Source organism: Elephantulus edwardii, unplaced genomic scaffold (genome assembly GCF_000299155.1).
Source record: "Elephantulus edwardii isolate Elephantulus edwardi_28Jun2011 unplaced genomic scaffold, EleEdw1.0 scaffold00083, whole genome shotgun sequence".
In the NCBI taxonomy this organism is placed as follows: domain Eukaryota; kingdom Metazoa; phylum Chordata; class Mammalia; order Macroscelidea; family Macroscelididae; genus Elephantulus; species Elephantulus edwardii.
In genome coordinates this window covers 8,604,756-8,618,843 of record NW_006399833.1, presented here as the reverse complement: position 1 = coordinate 8,618,843, position 14,088 = coordinate 8,604,756, and positions in this window count along the sequence as shown.

Genomic DNA, 14,088 nt, shown 5'->3' with positions numbered 1-14,088 from the left:
TTCCCCCAGGTCCACTCTATTGTGCAGCCTTTGTTCTGGGCTACTGTCATGACAATAATACCTAATCACATATCCCTTTTAAACAGTTTTCTCCCTCATATGTCTCAAAGCAGTATAGATAGGCAATCCCCTCCTCCTGGGTAACATACAGCCTCTGATAACCTGTGCCTCTGAGTTCAACTAAGAGTTACTTCTGAATCAGTGGCAATGAACAACAATGTGAATGTATGTTTTCTGAATTTTGTTCTTTATCTCTTCTTCATTTTAATAATATTCTATATTAAAATAACATGGAATTCTGTATTACCAATAGTTCCTCAACACTGAATTGTCTTATTTCTCATATTTACTGATTCTTAGAGCAATGATTTTATAGGATGGAGCAGGACTGGGCATTATTTCATTTGGTTTTATATAGGACTGCTATAAGTTGGAAATTACCAGATTGACACCTAACAATCGCTTTTATTGTGGAAGGTTTCCATGTGCACTTTATGATTTTTGTATGTTGATTTATCTCTTGCAGAAGTAGTCTTCTGTGAGAGTCCTTCTATGAGAAATTTATTTTGAATTATAGAGGTGGCTGTTGGACTGGTTTTTTTATTTGCCTTTGCTATGTTATTGCTAATGGTTGTTGTGTATTATCAATTTTGAACTGACCTGTAGCTGAACCTCCAGCAGGTTTTCAGAGGCAGTAAATTGCACAGGAGGAGATGGCCCATCTTTCTCCCACAGAGCATCTACTGGGTTAGAACCACATAATTCTGTATTAGCAGCACAATTTTATGCCTTTGGTATTAGAGAAGAATACTGAATATCTCATGGACTACCCAAAGAACAAAGAGGTTTCTTTTGGAAAAGGTGCAGTCAGAGTGTTCCTTAGAGGTAAGGATGACAAAGCTTCATCTCTCATACTTTGGGCATGTTACTAGGAGAAGACTTTCCTTGGAGAGGGATATCCTATTTGGAAAGGTGGAGGGTCAGTAAAAGAGAGATAGACCCCTAACGAGGTGGTTGACCCAGTGACTGTAGCTATGGGCTCAAGTATATCAGAGATAATAAGGATGGCACAGGATAAGACAGACTTCAGATTTGTTGCTATTAGGGTCACTATGAGTTATATTCGACTCAAAGGCATCTAACAACAGCAACTAATTATTGCTAGTTCTGAACTAATTTTAGAGAGTTCTAGTGGCTAGTTGATAGTGAATTATGCTGCTAACCCAAAGAGTACATATCTTCAGTGGTTCAAATCCACCCATGGCTCTGTGGGAGAGAGATGGGTGGTTTCCTCCTGTTGGGGTGTAGAACCACAGAGATCTGACAGAGGGTCACTATGAATTGGAATCACCTCAAAAGCAGGGAGTGAACGGATTAGTTTCCATGTCAGATACTTACCTGAAAGTTTTACACTATATATACATTGTAAATATTTGGGTCTCACATTACTGTTCCTACCAATTGTCTGTCAGTTTGCTGTATTTCATGTATTGTGTAGAGCATAAGAAATTACGGCTAACATTGAGGTGAATGGGAATCCCAGAGTACTTAATCTTGCATGTGTGAAACCTATATTTAGACTGGGAAGCTGTTGTGAAAACAGTACAAGGGAACACAGTTGTTGTGTACCATAGAGTTGGAACCGACCCATAGCTGACCCTCCAGCAGGTTTTCAGAGGCAGTAAATGGCACTGGAGAAGATTAGCCATCCTTCTCCCACAGAGCAGCTGGTGGCCTCAAACTGCGTGCCTTTGGGGTTGCAGTGCAGCTTCTTGCCACTGGGCCACCAGAGCTCCCTGAGAGAACCCTGCATGGTTTAAAGGTAGTCAAGGTGTACATCATAGTTACATTCTTTCTCCATGACTATTTAATCTGTATACTGAGCAGATTATTCAAGAAATTAGGCTCTGTGACGAGGAATATGGTATCAGGATTGGTGGAACACTCATCAGTAACTTTTGTTATGAGCTCCGGTGGCCTAGTGGCAAGAAGCTGCACTGCAATCCCAAAGGCACGCAGTTTGAGGTCACCAGCTGCTCCTCGGGAAAAGGATGGGCAATCCCCTCCTGTGTGATTAACTGCCTCTGAAAACCTCCTAGAGGGTCGGCTATGGGTTGGTTCCAACTCTACAATACACAAAAACATGTAGATTACACAACCTTGCTTGCTGGAAGTGAGGGGGACTTGAAACACTTGCTGTAGAAGATCAAAGACTACAGCCTTCAATACGGTTTGCATTTCAACATCAAAAGACCAAAAATTCCTGCCACTGGACCAGTAGACAACATCATAATGTTGTTGTTGTTATGTGCCGTCGAGTCGTTTGTGACTCATAGCGACCCTATGTACAACAGCCCTAAACCCTGCTCTATCCTGTACCAATCACACTGCCTCTGACACACCTACCCCCATTACCCCAGTCACTGAATCAATCCATCTCATAGAGGGTCTTCCCCTCTTGCGCCGTCCCTCCACCCTCCCAAGCATGATGCCCCTCTCCAAGGACCTGAGATTGAGACTGCCAACAAATTTATCTTACATAGATCCATAATCAATACACTTGGTGCTAGTAGTAAGGAGATCAGGAGACATATTCCACTGGGCAAGTCTGGAGTCAGCAACCTCCCTAAATTATTAAGGACCAATGACGTCAGTTTGAGAACGAAGGTGTGCCTGATTTAGGCCATAGTGTTAGTGATCACTTGCTATGCATTAGAAAGCTGGACAGTGAATAAGGATGACTGAAGAGTTTATGCCTTTGAATTCTGATGTTGGAGGAGAGTGATGAATACCCCATGGACTATCAAAGGCACAAACAGAAAAGGTGCAGCCAGAGTGCTCTTTGGAGGCAAAGATGATGAAGCTTTATCTCATATACTTTGAGCATGTGTTAGGAGAGGTTATTCCTTGGAGAAAGACATCATGCTTAGGAAGGCGGAGGGACGGTGAAGGAGAGGAAGAGGTAGGTCTCGTCACCTGGTTCGAACAGTCACTGCATCAATGAGATGGAGTGAGTCAGAGACTGTGAGGATGTCACAGGATAGGATAGGGCTCAGATCTGTTTCTTACAGATCTAACAATAGTAATAACTATTTGGCAAATTTGGTCCCTATTCACAAAGTAGTTCTTTTTAAAATCCTTGTTTTGTACAGTATGGACTATTCTTCAATCTCAAGTGATAGAAAGGACTTACAACTCAAGCCTCTCAGGTAGTTTTCTGGGTTCATTATCCCTGTCCCTGAGCGTTGTGCAGGTTCAATTTGTGCTCATTGCTGTTATTTTGAGATTTTGTTTATGGAAATTGGAATTGTTTCTGTCTCACATTTTAATTTCCACTGTGTACTTTTGTGGTTATATTTTATCTGATGTGTATCTGTTTTGAAATGCATTACTTCAAGAATATTGTTGTTGTTATGTGTCGTTGAGTTGGAACTAACTCTGGTGGGTTTTCAGAGACTAATTACATGGGAAGAGATTGTCTATCTTTTTCTCATGGAGAAGCTGGTGGATTTGAAGCATGTGCCATTGGGTTAGCAGCACAACTCTTTATCCACTAGGTCACCAGAGATAATATAAATGTCCGAATTAGGAGATTTGTTATGGCTACATGAATGCAATAGAATATAATGCAGCTACAAAAATAATGAAGTTCTGTATGCCTGTATGGACTATCATAAAAAACTCACTCACTTATTCATTACCATCGAGTCAGAACTGACTCATAGCTGATGGTACAGCAGGCTTACACAAGTTTACAATTGCATGGGAAGATATTCTCCATATTTCTTCCTCAGAACCACTGCCAGATTTGAACTCCCAGAGAAGTGTCAACATTGGGTGGCAATGGGTTGACAGCACAACTACCCACTAGGCCACAAGAGCTTATCATAGAACCATAGTTATTTTTAAGTGAGAAAAGCAAGGAACAAATAAATATGTTCATCTATGTTGTGTTTATATGAAGTCATGTCTTATGTGCATAAAAACTATTATCATGGTTATTTCTAGCATGTCTATGAGTGATAGTTACACTTTTACTTCATTCTATTCTTTTACATTCTATTATCTTTTCAAGATCATTTTAGGAATAGGTTTGATGCATTGGAGACCAATGATTGAAGACTGTATGTGGGATATTATCAAGGTTATCATCCATGAAGAAACTAAAAGGGCATTACAAAGTCAGAGGAGAAAGAAAAAACCGAAATGGATGTCAGAAGAGACTCTAAAAATTGCACTGGAATGTCGAGGAGCCAAAACAAAGGGAAAACATGCTGAAGTAAAAGAGTTGAACAGAAGATTTCAAAAGGCAGCTCAAGAGGACAAGGCAAAGTATTATAACGGAATGTGCAGAAAGCTGGAATTGGACAATAAAAGAAAAACTCACTCTGCACTTCTCAAACTGAGAGAACTGAAAAACAAATTTAAAACTAGAATTGCAATATTAAAAGATACTATGGACAGAATATTGAATGACCCAGAAAGCATCAAAGGTAGATGGAGGGAATACACAGAATCACTGTACCGAAAAGAATTGATCAATACAGAAAAATTTCAGGAAGGATCATATGAACAGGAGCCAGTGGTAATGAAGGAGGAAGTGGAAAAAGCATTGAAGCACTGGCAAAAAAATAAGGCCCCAGGAATCGGTGGGATATCAACTGACTGGTTTCATTTAAAAGATGTAGCCTTGGATGTGCTCACCAGTCGATGCCAGGAAATTTGGAGGACAGCTGTCTGGCTAATGGATTGTTCCCATTCCCAAGAGGGATGATCCAACAGAATGTGGAAACTACAGAACAATATCATTAATATCACATGCAAGCAAAACACTGTTGAATACCATTCAAAAACATCTAGAACAGTACATAGATAGGGAACTGCCAGAAGTTCAAACAGGATTTAGAAGGCTGTGGCACCAGGGATAGCATTACTGATGTGAGATGTATCCTGGTTAAAAGTAAAGAACACCAGCAGAATGTCTGTTTGTGCTTTATTGACTATGCAAAAGCATTTGACTGTGGATCATAACAAGTTGTAGCTGAAATTGAGAAAAATGAGAGTCCCAGAGCACTTATTTGTGCTCATGTGGAATCTATACCTGGACTAGGAGGCTGTTGTGTGAACAGAGCAAGGGAACACTGCATTATTTAAAATTGAGAAGGGAGTGTGTCAGGTTTGCATGCTCTCTCCATACCTATTTAATCTGTATGCTGAGCAAATTATCTGAGAAGCTGGACTCCATAAAGAGGAGTATGACATCAGGATTGGAGGGAGACTCATCAATAACCCACGTTATGCAGATGACACAACCTTGCTTGCTGAATGTGAGGAGGACTTTAAACACTTGTTGCAGAACATCAAAGAATGCAGCCTTTGATATAGATTACATCTCAGTGTCAAGAAAATAAAGATTCTTTCTGTTAGACTGAAAGGCAACATCATGATGGATGGAGAGGAGATTGAAACTGTCAACAGCTTCAATTTTTCTGGATTCACAATTAACACCCTTGGTATCAGCAGTCAGGAAATTAGGAGATGCATTACAATGGGAAAATCTGCAGTTAGGGACTTCTCCAAGTTATTGAGAAGTAATGATGTCAATTTGAGGACTAAGTCTCCTAATAGTGCCTCTCATTGGCTCTATCCAACAAGAAGTCAACAAGAAGAAGGGTACCCGAATAGATGGTAATTGGTAAAAAGTAAACCTGGAGGGAAAAATAGAGAATAGTTAGTATAAGCATTTATGCAGAGAGCTATATGGGCAAAGGGACCTCTGGCCTAGTGCTAAGAAGCTGTACTGCAATCTCAAACACATGTGGTTTGAATCCGCCAACTGTTCTGTGAGTGAAGGATGGGCAATCTCCTCCTGTGTGATTTCCAGCTCAACAATACACAACAACAGTATTTAGGTAAAGGAATAACAGCAAGAGGTAAGAAGAATTGTGACTAAATGGTAGGATATATGAGAAGATAAGAATGAGGTGGTGGAGTGCAAAAGATATGAAAGGAATATTGATAAGCTATTTCTGTTGTAATGATTAGATTTTAAGCTGATAGACTATGAATCAAGATAGATGATAGAGAGATAGAGAGATAGATAGATAGATAGATAGATAGATAGATAGATAGATAGATGATAGATAGATAGACTAGTTGAATGTGGTATCTTTAAACATCCATATCGACTCAACACATATCACACCATTAACCATGGCCTTGCCTCTGGTCTCTCTAATCTTTTAAAAAAAATATTAGTTTATTTACAAAATTCAAATACATTGATTTCGAGAAGAGATTTTTCCAATTTTCATCCCCATTCCCCCCATCACATTGTCCAACCCCACGATTAATCCTCCCCTCCCCCTGCACATCTTTATCCCTCTGTTTCCACCCTCTCCCACCCCTCTTGGATTCTTATACTCATTCTACAATAATGGTTTTATACAATATTTGTCCTTGTGGGACTGAGTTAGTTCACTCAGTATAATGCTTTCCAGTCCCTCCAAGTTAAGTAATGTTGTTGTTGTTATGTGCCGTCGAGTCGTTTCCGACTCATAGCGACCCTATGCACAACAGCCCTAAACCCTGCTCTATCCTGCGCCAACCGCATCCCAATTACCCCAGTCACCGAATCAATCCATCTCAAAGAGGGTCTTCCCCTCCTGTGTCGTCCCTCAACCCTCCCAAGCATGATGTCCCTCTCCAAGGACCCGTCCCTCCTGGCAACATGTCCAAAGTATGTCAGATGAAGCCCCAGAATCCTTGCCTCCAAGGAGTAGCTTGATTTAATCTCTCTAAGATAAATCTGTTTGTTTTCCTGGCAGTCCAGGGTACATTCAGTACCCTTCTCCAGCACCACAGCTCAAAAGCATCCACTCTCCTTCTGTCCTCCCTAGTCATTGTCCAACTCTCTGATGCATAACAAGTGATTGTAAATACCATGGCCTGTATCAGGCGCACCTTAGTCTCCAGAGAGACACCGTTGCCCCTGAGTACCTTAGAGAGGTCCCTAACAGCAGACTTTCCCATCGCGATACGCTTTTTTATTTCCTGACTGCTGGTGCCAAGAGTGTTGACTGTGGAGCCGAGCAAACTGAAGCTGTGAACACTCTCAATCTCTTCGTCATCCATCCTGATGCTGCCAATTGGTCCAGTGGCGAGAATCTTTGTCTTCTTGACACTGAGCCTTAGTCCATACTGAAGGCTGCAGTCCTTGACCCTTCGCAGCAAGTGCATGAGGTCCTCCTCAGTTTCAGCAAGCAGGGTTGTGTCATCTGCATAACGGAGATAGTTAATAGACCTTCTACCAATCCTGATGCCACAATTCTCCTCATAGAGCCCAGCCTCTCAGATAATCTGCTCTGCATACATGTTGAAAAGGTATGGAGACAGGATGCATCCCTGGCGTACACCCTAAGTAATAATTTACAAAATCATTGCTCCTGCTTGTTATGTAGAATTACCTTGTGAGAATGTCCCATAATTTCTCAACCCATTCGTTTGTGGTTGGACATTTGAGCTGTTTCCATGTTCTTGTGATAATGAATAATGATGCTATGAACATTGGTGTACAAATTTCCGCTTGTTACTCAGGTCTCTCTAATCTTTAAAAAAATTACCTATTCACCAACAAGAGGCATTATAACATGTCCAGAGGGTGGTATGCTCTGGTGGCCTAGTGGCAAGAAGCTGCGCTGCAATTCCGAAGACACGTGGTTCAAGGCCAAACTTGCCAGAGATTCAGCTATGGGTTGATTCTGACAGCACACAGTACAGTACACACAGGAGGGCAACGCACATGGATTTGGAAATTTGGAAGAATTTTAAAAATTAAGTCATTGCTTCACATGTCTGTGAAAGTTGAACAATGAGTAAGGAAGCCTGAAGGAGAATTGATGCCTTTGAATTGTGGTATTGGTGAAGAACATTGAACATTTTTTTAGTAAGTTTTTAATATTTCCAAATTTGTCTTGGAAAAAGTGCAGCGAGAGTACTCTTAGAAACAAGAAGAAAGAAGACTTTGTCTCATATACTTTAGTCAAGCTATCAGGAGAGGCCAGTCTCTGAAGAGGGATATCATGGCAAGGTCAGTAAAACTGAAGAAGACCCTCAACAAGATTGACTGACGTAATTATCAACAATAAACTTAAGCACAATAGAGACTGTGAGGATGTCACAGGATCAGACCTTGTTTTCAATTCTATGAGTCTGTGCCAATATAATGGCACTTAACAAAAGTCGTCAAACACTAGAAAAAAAGTCACTTAGAAAGATATTATGGTTTTCTTCAAACCAACTAAAGACTACCAAAGAGACAAAGGATTAGATGTACCTTGTGTTGTCTCTTAATTTATTTTTAAATATGTATAAACTCTCTTTCATGTACCAGGATCTGGCAGAACTATTGTAAATGTCAAAATTAGGATGAAAGGTTATAAATTTCAGGAAGACAGGTTTAGGCTCTGTTCTTAACCATGGTTATATATAAGATACCTTTAATTTTGATGGGTATTCTTTCAAAAAATGTGCCTATGCATGTGCATACAAATGTTGTTTTTATGTGCAATCAAGGAGACTTCAGCTCATAAAGACCCTATGAACAACAGATCTGAACCTTGTCATATCCTGTGTCATCCTCTAGATATCCTGCATGCTTGAAACCCCTGCTACAATCACTGTGTCAATCCATTTAGTGGAAGTCCTCTCTTTCTTTGATCCTCAACCTTGCCCCATAGGATGTCTTTTTAACAGCTTTAGTTTACTTGGCTCCACAGTCAATACTATTGGTACCAGCAGCTGGGAAATCAAAACACGAACTGTACTGGGAAAATCTGCTGTCAGGGACATCTCCAGAGTACTGAAGAGTAATGATGTCTGTTTGGAGACTAAGGTGCACCTGATCCAGGCCATGGTCTTCACAATTACATGCTATGCATCAGAAAGCTTGACAACGACTAGGGATGATAGAAAGTGAATTGATGCCTTTGAGCTGTGATGCAGGAGAAGAGTATTGAATATACAATGGACTGCTAAGAGAATGAACAGGTTCGTCCTGGAGAGGGTTAAACCAGCCTGCTCCTTGGAGGCAAGGCTTCTGAAGCTTTATCTGACATACTTTGGACATGTTGCAAAGGAGGAACCAATCCTTGGAGAAGGAAGTCATGCTTGGGAGAGTGGAGGGACAGCACTGGAGGGGGAGACTCTAGAGGAGATGGATACACTCTGACTGGTGTAATGGAGGTAGGTGTGTCAGAGGCGGTGAGGTTGGCTCAGGACAGAGCAGAGTCTGTTGTACATAGGGTCACTTATGAGTGGCACATGACTTGATGGCACATAACAACAAAAACAGTCTCACCTGACAACATGCCCAACGTATGTGAGACAAAGTTTCCCCATCCTTGCCTCTAAGGAGCATCCTGCTTATACTACCTCCAAAGCAGACTCATTTGTTGTTTTCACAGTCCATGGGATATTTAGTACTCTTCTCCAACACCACAATTTAAAGGCATTGAGTCTTCTTTTGTCATCCTAAGCAATTGTCAAATTTTCAGAAGCATAGGAAGCAATTAAAAAATACTATGGTTTTAATCAGATGCACTTTGGTCTTTAAGTTGACATCATTGCTCTTTAACATTTTGGATAGGTTCTTGATAACAGATTCTCCTAATTCAACATGCCTCTTAATTTCTTGGCTGCTGCTACCATGGATGTTGATTGCATAACCTTGTAAAATGAAATTACTAACAACTTCAATCTTTTCTTCATACAGCACGATGCTGTCTGTTGGTTCCGTGGTGAGAATTTTTCGTTTCTTGATGTTGAGATGCACTCCATATTGAAGTCTGATCTTCTGCAGTAAGTGCTTCAAGTTCTTTTAACTTTCTGCAAGCAAGTCATGTTATTTGCATAATTGAGGTTGTTGATGAATTTTCCTGCAATATTAATGTCACATTTTTCAGATAGTCCAGATTCTCAAATTGTTTTCTCAACATATGTATTAACCGGGCATAGGTAAAGGATATAAACCTGAAGCACATTTTCCCTAATTTTAAACTATGCAGTATTCCTCTGCTCTGCTTGGACTACTGCTTCTGGATCTATGTGTAGGTTTTGTATGAGCACAATTCAGTGGTTTTGGATTTCCTTTCTTCTCAATATTAGTAGTAATCCACACAGTGAAATGCCTTTGTATAGTCAATAAAACATTAAGCAATAAGATGTGAAGGTACAAAGCAATGTGTAGAAACAATTTTTGTAGAAAGGGAGGAGGTGCGGGGAGGGGAGTGGTGGAGTGAATCACATGTCTCAGAATTTGATGAGCAAAGAGAGGGAGTGAAGGAATTAGGAAAGATCTAGTGGAGACCTGAAAAGGTGGAGTAATAATGGACATAGATCAATGGTGATTAATTTTATAAAATACAATATATGGGATTGATGGTATAAAACAAAATGTGAAGGAAGGAATGTGTGAAAAACAGTGTATATGACTGAAACATAGTGTATAATGTTGCAAGGTGGGACAGGTCCTTGGAGAGGGACATCATGCTTGGGAGGGTGGAGGGACAGTGCAGGAGGGGAAGACCCTCTATGAGATGGATTGATTCAGTGACTGGGGTAATCAGGATGGGTGTGTCAGAGAAGTGCGAATGGCACAGAATAGAGCAGGGTTTAGGGCTGTTGTACATAGGGTGGCTATGAGTCACAAGCAACTCTACGGCACATAACAACAACAACAACAATGCAAATTAGTGCTAACACTTTTAGTTTTATGCTAAATACTGTGACACTGATGTGTCAAATGAGATCATATTTACCCATGGTGAACAGTGTTTGGTGGAGCTCCCAGATTAAAATAGGCTTGAAGGCAGGAGTGGAATCCACTTCTGAAATAGCTTGCCTCTGGAAACTCTATGAACATGGAGAAAAGACCAAAGTTATACAAGTGTTCAGGTCTTTCATTCATAGGGTTGTTATGTTTATGACTTGACAGCACTTAAAAACAACATCATGCAAATTAATATAAAATAAAAACAAAAAACCCTAAAAGGATTATACACACAAAGAAGCCCAGATGTGTATATATAATATATAATGTGTCTTTAGAAAAAAATGCACAAGAAACTGCTAAAAGAGATGTCCTCCAGGAGAGAAATTTGGTGGCAAAGGGAGAGAGGTGAGAATTTGGCTTTTAACTTGAAATAAATGAGATGCTTCTGTTAAGTTTTAGTAGAGGAGCAATAGGATCTGACTTATGTTTCTAAAAGATTCCTGCAATAACCCTGGAAATATGTCAGGTGATGTAGAATAGAGTGTTAGCAGTGGAGATGGAGGAATTAACTTTTTTACTGCTTCCACCACACTGAGGAGCCCTGGTTGCACAGTGGACCTAGTGTTACGCTGGTAACCTACATTTAGCAGTTCAAATCCTTTAGCCACTCCAAGGGAGAAAAATGAGCCATCCTGTTTGTGTAAACAGTTGTACCTTTGGGAACCCTATGGGGCAGTTCTACTTTGCTCTGTGGGGCTGCTGTGAGTCAGAATTGACTTGATGGCAGTGGTTTGATTTTTGGCTTTTGGTTTGAACACATGGTATTTGTATTATTTATATCTACTCCCCTTTCAAAAAATATTACACACCAAAAAGGACCTTTGTCAAAGGTATTTCTAGGAGTCAAATACCTCCAGTTATGGAACATTTTGCGTTATAATGTACAGAGCTCCCAGGAAGTCCTCATGTAAAGACCAAATGGTAGCCTGCCAGGAATGTGGTATCAACTATTCTTGCACAGACAGGCAGTTTGCTTTAGATGATGAGAGAGATCTGTTCACATTTTAAATTTCCAGGAGTCTAATAAATCCTATTGTACTTGTTTAAGTCATTAATTTGATGGGTATTTACTGAGTATCTATTAAGTGCCATGCACTGTGCTACATACTGGGGATCCAACAACGAACAGAATAAAATTCCTGTCTTCCTGAAGCTTATACAATCTAGTGGGTGGGTGCAGATAATAAACAGTCAAGTAAATATTAATATGCCAGAAAATGTTACATGCCTTGGAAAAAGAGTAAAGCAAGGTAAAATCAGTAAGAAAGCATGCAAGCGGTGGCAATTTTTAGATAGGGTGATCAAGAAAACATGACCGACCTACAACTAGGAGAAGATAAAATAGATGAATGGGATCTTCCCTGTGCAGATCCAAAAACTTCTCCAACAGGGTAAAAAGGGAAGCCACAGACTGGGAAAAAGTATTTGGTAATGGCATATCAGATAAGGGACTTATATCCAGAATTTATAATATATTTGAGCACCACAACAAGATAAAGGTAAATAATCCAATAGAAAAATGGGCACAGAATATGAACACTTCACCAAAGAAGACATTCAGATGGCTAACAAGCACATGAAGAAATGTTCAAAATCCCTAGCTCTAAGAGAGATGGAAATCAAAACAACTGTGAACTATCGTCTCACGCCAGTAAGAATAGCAAAATTTAACAGAAGAGCAAGCAACAAATGCTGGTGAAGTTGTGGGGAAACTGGTACCTTTATTCACTGTTGGTGGGAGTGTAAAATGGTGCAACCACTGTGGAAGGCTGTATGGCACTTCCTCAAAAAGTTGAAAATAGAGATACCATTTGACCCAGCAATTCCACTACTGGGAATATACCCGAAAGAGACCATAACTGACATATATGCACATCCATGTTTATCGTGGCTTTGTTCACAATAGCAAGGAGTTGGAAACAAACTAAGTGCCCAACAACAAATGAATGGATAGAGAAGCTGTGGTATATTCACACAATGGAATACTATGCTGCATTGAAAAACAAGGAACTTATGCAATATTACTCAGAATGGGTAACCCTGGAGGACATTATGCTGAGTGAAGTATCTCAGTCAAAAAAGGGACAAATACTGCATAAAGCCACTGTTGTAAAACAGGACTGACATCGGGGTTGGGGGGAGACTGAGAAAGATGGGTTCAATAATGTATACTGCATTGAAACATATGAGGGAGAAAATTGTTTAAAAGGGATATGTGATTAGTTATTTTTGTCATGACAGGAGTCCAGAGCAAAGGCTGCATTGGGCAGTGGACCTGGGCGGAGGGATTGTAAAACAATGAAAGAATTTTTCTTTTGCTTTTCCAAGAGGGTAGTGTACTAGGGGGGGAGGGTTGGGAGGGGAGGAAAGTGCAACAATGAATGAATGGAAATCCAAAGTCTCTGTAAATTTTCATTGAAATTAATAATAAATTAAAAAAGAAAAAAATCACCGATACGGTGTTATTTTGTGCAGAGATCTGAAGTAAGTGAGTGAGTAAGCTTGTGGCTCTATGGGGAAAGAACACTTCAGTCAGAGGAAACAGCAAAAGCCCTCTGGCAGTTTGCTTAGTGTGTCATAGAAACAGCAAGAGGCCATATGGTCATCAAGCTGAGTCATCAAGGGGGGAAGTGCAGAGATGAGATCAGAGAGGTAATGAGGAGAGGGGCAGATCATGCAGACTTGTAGAGGCCATTCTAATGACTTTGGATTTTACTGTGGAAAAATCCATGCAAGGGTTCTGAACAGATCATGGCATTATCTGCTTTACATGTTTAATAGATCTTGCAATGATGCAAGTAAGAAATGATGCTGGCTTAGATTAAGGTGATAGTGGGGAGGGTGAAAAGTAGTCAGATTCTAAATGTATTTTTAAAGATTCAGCTGACAGTATTGCTGATGGATTGAATATGAGATGTGAGAAAAAGGAGGGAGTCAAGGAAGGCTTTGGACTGAGTAATCAGTGGAATGGATGAAGCAGCTTCAAGGGAAATAGTTTGGTTTTGGAGAATTCTGCATTGAGATGAAAACTGGAAAGCCTAGTGGTCAGGAAGATGAGAACCAACCATGGGAAAGATACTAACAAAGAATAGCCATTGAAGTAAGAGGAGGATCAAGAATGAATGGTGTCCTAGAAGCCTTGTGAAGAAAGTGAGTTCAGGAGAGAAGTCACAAAAGGACAAATATTACATGATGCCACTGTTGTAGAATGGGACTGTCCTTGGGGTTGGGGAGAGACTGAGTAAGATGGGTTCAAT